This window comes from Eschrichtius robustus, chromosome 18 (assembly GCF_028021215.1).
Source record: "Eschrichtius robustus isolate mEscRob2 chromosome 18, mEscRob2.pri, whole genome shotgun sequence".
Taxonomy (NCBI): domain Eukaryota; kingdom Metazoa; phylum Chordata; class Mammalia; order Artiodactyla; family Eschrichtiidae; genus Eschrichtius; species Eschrichtius robustus.
The window spans coordinates 73,542,706-73,549,412 of record NC_090841.1 but is presented as its reverse complement, the minus strand read 5'-3'; positions in this window follow the sequence as shown (position 1 = coordinate 73,549,412).

The window sequence follows — 6,707 nt, the reverse complement described above, 5'->3', positions numbered from 1 at the left end:
ACATTTGGCATTCCATTGCTTATTAAGCCTTTATTTCTCAAAAACCACATTAGCTTAGAACAAGGGTCTTCAGGCCTGTGGAATGGATACTCCCAGGTCAGGAAATTTCCCAGGAGTACGCAGGCATGGAGGGGAAGCAGGTCCCATTTCTTCAACCTGCATACGTACACTTTCCCAAAACTACCCTGCTTAAACGCCCCAGTGCCTGAGATGTTCTCCCTTTCCACCTCCTCCTTCCTGGCAAGATGCTCCCCCTTGAAAAAGGAAAGCCTTATTCTCACCAGCCCTCATCTTACTGTGGTGCATCGGCCCAGGGTAGAAGAATTTTGAACACAAACTAAAGGAACAATTCAGAATATTAGTGTCTAAGAAAGGCTTCTCATCTTTCTCAATTTTTAGAAACATTGAGAGAAGACACTTCTTTTCATCCAAGAGATGACAAACTTATGGCAAATATCCGAACTTTATCTATCTATCTTGAAGTTGGAATTCAAATGTGAGGGGATTGACACAGGAACCCATACTGATGTATTTGTTAGAATCGAAGACGAAGTCAAACATGATTTTTCTGACAGAAAGTGTGATTTAGCTAATTGGTTTGACAACGGCCCTTGCTTTGCCAGTTAGGAAACTCGAAGGGCGTTTTTCCATGAAATAGATGAGCAAAATCTGTAGCACCAGGTTTTTAAAAAATATAGTTAAAAATGTGATAATGTAAAAAGCACGTTACAAAAACAATTAATCTAGAATATATAAAGACTCTTACAACCCAATAATAAGAAGGAAAAGGACGATTAAAAATGAGCAAAATATCTGAACAGATTCTTGAGCAAACAGCAATAAAGCAAATAAGCACATGGCCATGGCAAACAAATACGTGAAACGATGCTCAACACCACGAAGAGTTAGATAACTTCAAATCAAAACCACAATGAGGTACCACCGCATCCCAATAAAATAGCTAAAATTTGAAAATTACTGATGATAGCAAGTATTGCTGAGGATATAAACAGTAACACTCCACACTTGATCTTAGCCAAAAGGCCGAGAAGCGATTACAGTAACACTCAGAGACTGCTGGCGGTAGGGTCACTTCAAAACCAGTTTGCAGTGTTTTATAAAGTTAAACACATACTAACTGTATAACCCAGCAATCTCACTCCGAGGTTTTTACCCAGATACTAGAAGTAAAACATAGTAACAGAAAGATCAGAGGCCAGAAACCTGTAGGACGCATGGATTGCCACAGGAATGAGGGAACATTTTGTGGAGGTGGAGATGTTCTGTATCATGATGGTGGTGGTTACACAACCTTAAAACATTTGTCAAAATGCACGGAACTGTACACGTAAAACTGGTGAATTTTATTCTATGTAAATTACACCATTAATAAAACTGATTAGAAAGGTTATTGGCCAAGATGAAGCAGGTAAATTTATTCCATTCCCAATCCTCTCTGAGAATATTGAGTTAAATTTGAAGCCTGTAAGTGAACGAGTAATAGGCTCTAAGAGCTATTTGATAAGGCTAGTCAAGCCTTCTGCAGTCTATTTCCTAGAAATTGAAACAGTGAATAGCGCAAGTTTCAGAGACATTTTGAAAACCAGGTATTTCCAATTCTTTGCTTTCAACAAAACTGAGAGGGTCTGGTCAAGTTGTCAGTCTTGCATAGTTTCCTTGATAGATCGCTGTGATTTCTTTGGCAGGTAACTTGGAAGGAGCTCAGATTCGAGGGACAGTAATACATACCAAAGTCCTTTCACTGTTGTCTCTCTCTTTATGGGAAACAAGGTTGATCAGCACTTAAATCCATTTTTTTAAATTTTTTTTTTTTTAAAAAGGAGCAAAGTGGATGCTGAACCCTATCTCAGTCTAACAATAACAACAAAAGTTTACCTGGTGCCATTGTGTTCCAGGTTTTCTTTAACTGCCATACTACGTGAACTGATTTCGTCTTCACAGCAATCCTATGGCACAAGTAATATTTTCTCCCTTTTACAGAAGAGGAAATTCAGGCACAGAGAGTTCAGTAACTTTCTCAATATCACACAGCTGGCAAGTGGCAAAACTTGAACTCAAGAAACCCAGCTCCACGTTCTGTGCTGTTGACCACATTGCTAACCTACATCATATTCATCCACAGATACATGGACTCTCACAGTTTTCACAAATTCATTAGATTAGGATAATACTCTTCAGTGGAAATGAAATTAAAATATAAATTCAAGTAGAAAGAAAAACAATGTGAAATTCCCAAATATGAACGCAGAACTTGTCCATATTTTTTTCCTTTTTAAACAGCTTTATTGAGATATAATTTATTTGCCATACAATTCATCCATTTAAAATATACAGTTTTATGATTTTTAGTATATTTACAGACAAGTGAAGTTATCTCCATATTTTGAAACAATTTCACCACTTCGAAAATAAACATTATGCATTTTATCTGTCACCCACCTATTCCTTCATCCCTCCCAGCCATAAGCAAACGCTTAATCTACTTTTTTGTCTCCATAGATTTCCTTATTCTAGATTTTCATATGAATTAAATCAGGTAATATTTAGATTTTTTTATGATGGTTTCCTTTCACTTAGCATAATGTTTTCAAGGTTATCCAACCTTCCACATATACCAATACTTTGTTCCTCTTTAATGGCCAGATAATATTCTATTGCATGGATACCCCAAATTTTATTTATCCAGTCATTTGGTTGAATGTCAATTGAAGGCAGAACTTGTCCATATTTTTTTTAATTGACAATGGGTATCATGCCTATGATGTATGCAAATTCCAATGGATACATTTAAAAGTGATGTAACAATTTAGTTTAAAAAGTTCAGTATTTACAAAATTGTGTTTGCAACTATAGTCAGAAATTGAATTTGTAATTATTTAATCTTATGATGACAAATGGCAAATAGCACCTAAAAATGTATAAGGTATTCATAGGTTTTAAAAGTTATTTGGGGGGTATGAAATCTAGTTGTTGTTTTTTTAACTCTAGTGTTCTAGCCTTCTATTAACTTGCTAAGTATTGCATTTAAAAGCCTGGTCAGTGTTATAGAGATGGTAGGGGAAGCTGAAGAAAGATCGTTTTTTCTGCGAATAAAATAATACAGACACAAACACACACACACAGGCACACACACACATATAGTGCAAAAAGTAATTAAAAAGATAGTATCATTATTCAAAATTAAAATAGTGGCTTGGGATGTTTAAACACAAAGATTACTTGCATGTTGGACCAGCAGGGTTTTCAGCTAACTTACTGATGTTCATTCATTATATTGAATTATATTGATGTTCACTTCATTATAAAAGTTCTTAAGTCACCATGGTTACATCATTCTCAAACCAGGAGAATTTAACAGAATAGCTTTTCAAAAATAACAAATATGATTCAGTCCTTCTGCTACTGTGGATTTAATGACTTTTTTGCAAGTAGTCTCTTGGAACTAAGGAACGTTATAATGGCTACTAAATGTCTATCCTTTAAAGGAATCAGTAAGGACAATACAGATATTCATTAGGGACAAAATGAAACAGCAAGGGGCTTCCCTGGTGGCACAGTGGTTGAGAGTCTGCCTGCCAGTGCAGGGGACACGGGTTCGAGCTCTGGTCTGAGAAGATCCCACATGCCGCGGAGCGGCTGCGGCTAAGCCCGTGAGCCGCAACTACTGAGCCTGCGCGTCTGGAGCCTGTGCTCCGCAACAAGAGAGGCCGCGACGGTGAGAGGCCCGCGCACCGCGATGAAGAGTGGCCCCCGCTCGCCGCAGTTAGAGAAAGCCCTCGCACAGAAACGAAGACCCAACACAGCCATAAATAAATAAATAAATAAATAAATAAATAAATAAATAAATAAATAAATAAATAAATAAAATTAAAAAAAAAAAATGAAACAGCAAGGTGGACAGGGTTATGAAATAACGTTAAGTGAAAAAATAAATTAGTATTTAATTATCTTTACACTGAAGTACATGCAAATGATACGGGTCAAAAGGAAAATGGAAACACGAAAACTGTTTAAGGAAATGGAAGTGAGAGATGATTTTTCAGTATATTTCTTTATTAGCATATAATATGTGAGAACCAAATAAACTCAAGAGGGAAAGAAAGAAACATTAAGAATCGCCTCGAGGGATAACCTGGGTTCTCACATGTCAATATACGGATCTGGGTGAATGTGGCTGGAGGGGGAGAAATACACGCCTCTACTGGTTTTAACATCTCCTGCCGCCTGTGCCTTTTCTCTTCCCAGCAGGTCCCCATAAGTCTCTGTTCATAACCAGTGGACCACAGGCTCTCCAGGTGTGGCCAACACTGTCGTCTGGTTAACCCAACACCCATTTCCGATTCCCTTCTCCCGTCCACCCCCTCAACTAAAAACTCATGCTCCCACTTTTATTTGCAGCTAGGTGGCCATATGCCACAGTTCTAGACAATTACATGTAAGCAGAAATGTCCAGGGAGATTGTAGTAAAGCCTTTGGTAATTTTTTATTGATGTTGCCGTGAGGTAGCAGATGCATCTGGCATTGCTCCTTCTTCCACATCCTTCTGCCTTCAAGATAAATGGGTGCCTGATGCCGCTCTAGGGACTAGGAGGGAACAAACAGGGAGCCGCACAGACACCAGCCCTAGGACCGCTGAGCCACTGAACCAATGCCAGCATCCACCTGCCTCCGGACTTACTGATATCTGAGAAGAATAAAACCTACTTTTTAAAGCTGCTGTTACCCTGACATGTTATTACTTGCAACTAGAAGCATTCCTAACGTATAGACCTGGTAGTTACTGTAAGTGGAGCTGTCTTGGGTATGACTTCCACACAAACATCTGAGGATATAGTGATGGTAGACAAGAAGAGGCTGAAAGTCGTAGGGGGACAGTCAAGACAAAGTTTCTCCAAATACAGTTTTGCTCGGGGCACAGCAAGGTGACAAGTTCTGTAAAGGCAATGAATTTGTTTTTTTTTTTGTTTGGCCTCACCGCGAGGCTTGCAGGATCTTAGTTCCCCAACCAGGTATCGAGCCCAGGACCCTGGCAGTGACAGCACTGAGTCCTAACCCCTGGACCACCAGAGAATTCCCAGTAAAGGCAATGACTATAACATTTAGTTTGCCTATCTCTTATCACAAAAGAAGCTCAGTACATATCTGTGAAATTGAATACATTGGCCCTGAATCAGATTATGGAAAATGTTGCACATTTTCAAGCCAAAAGAATCTCCCCATAGGCTTAAAATTACAAGTAATAAACACGGAAGTTACAGATATAAGGACTAGGAATTTTTTGTATTATTTCCAAGTAGCTACTGCCAAGCTATGTGTTGGAATATTTCACTTTGTACTACATAGCACAATTATAATTTGTATTAATTCTTCCCAGACCATGCAAATTTCTTTAAAGTATATTTACACTGTTCATTGGCTCTAATGTAAACAAAAGTCCTACCCTACAGTGATCGGATGGGATTAGAAAGACAACACAAAAATTCAAATTATATAATTCTAATGTGTAGTATAGCATTTAAAGCTTTCAGATACATACTTATTACATTGGGTTTCCAACTGCACATAGAGTCATGACTCAGACGGTTCTTTTTTTGAGTAAATATGCATTAGGTGCAATTTTAAGCACTCATTATTAACTCAGCCAACCAGAACAAACCCATTAACAGTGAGCTTATCTGGTTTATCAAGTGAATCTAGACTAGGTTCTTAGGAATATGCTTAAATGTTATATTTATTCATTAGACCTCGCTAGAATCACAAAGTAACATATTCATTATGCCAGGGATTTTTAATGGACTGTTGCAAATGATGTTCTCCAAAATGCTGAAGTGATATAATACGATTAACTTTATAAGCCTGGTGTTAATTCTCATGATGTAAAGGGCCATGAACGAATCACCAACATTATAAAGAATTTTGTTACCTTTGGTCTCTAAGCTCCCTATATGATGTCTTCCCAAACTTCCAACCCCCAGTCTTCATTCACCTTAGAAACTTTGATCTCTTTCTTCTTTACCTGGAGATTCTACGGTTGAACCTGAGAAATTTCCTGAAAGCTGATGCTTCCCCCAGACCACCAGCCAAGGTCCACTGCTTGAGGCTTCTCCTAAATCCAGGCGCCATTGATTTAGAGCCTGAGGAGGTGAGAATAGAATCACTTCTCCAGCATGAACTGGTATCTCTAAAAAAAAAAAACCATTTTATCTTACATAGCACATACCACATCGACCAAAATGCTGAAAATGATTTAATTTTCAGATTTGATGATCTCCTTATTATTCTCTACCCATAGATTTTATATCTGCAGCATCACTTGGCACTTCCCAAAGGCTTACTTGGTTAGTTTTCTTTCTCCTTCCCCAAGCCTCATAAATAGGTAGGGTTTGATGAAGATTCATTGAATAACGGCTATTTTAAAGTACGATAGATCTTTAAAACACTCAAAGTGTCTTTATTCCTTTTTCATGCCACCTGGCCAAAAGTTTTCTTATTCTTGTGTTTCAAAAAGTCATTAGTCCTACAACATATTATTTCATAACTCACGAAATACACATTGGTTCCACACGTAAGTATCAGCAGCTCACTTGTAGTTACACCTTCCTGTTCCTACCTAGTGTTTCCAGGCTCACAGACATTTACCTAAGGCTCACACGTCACACTTCGCTGAATTACAAAATCCTTGGAAA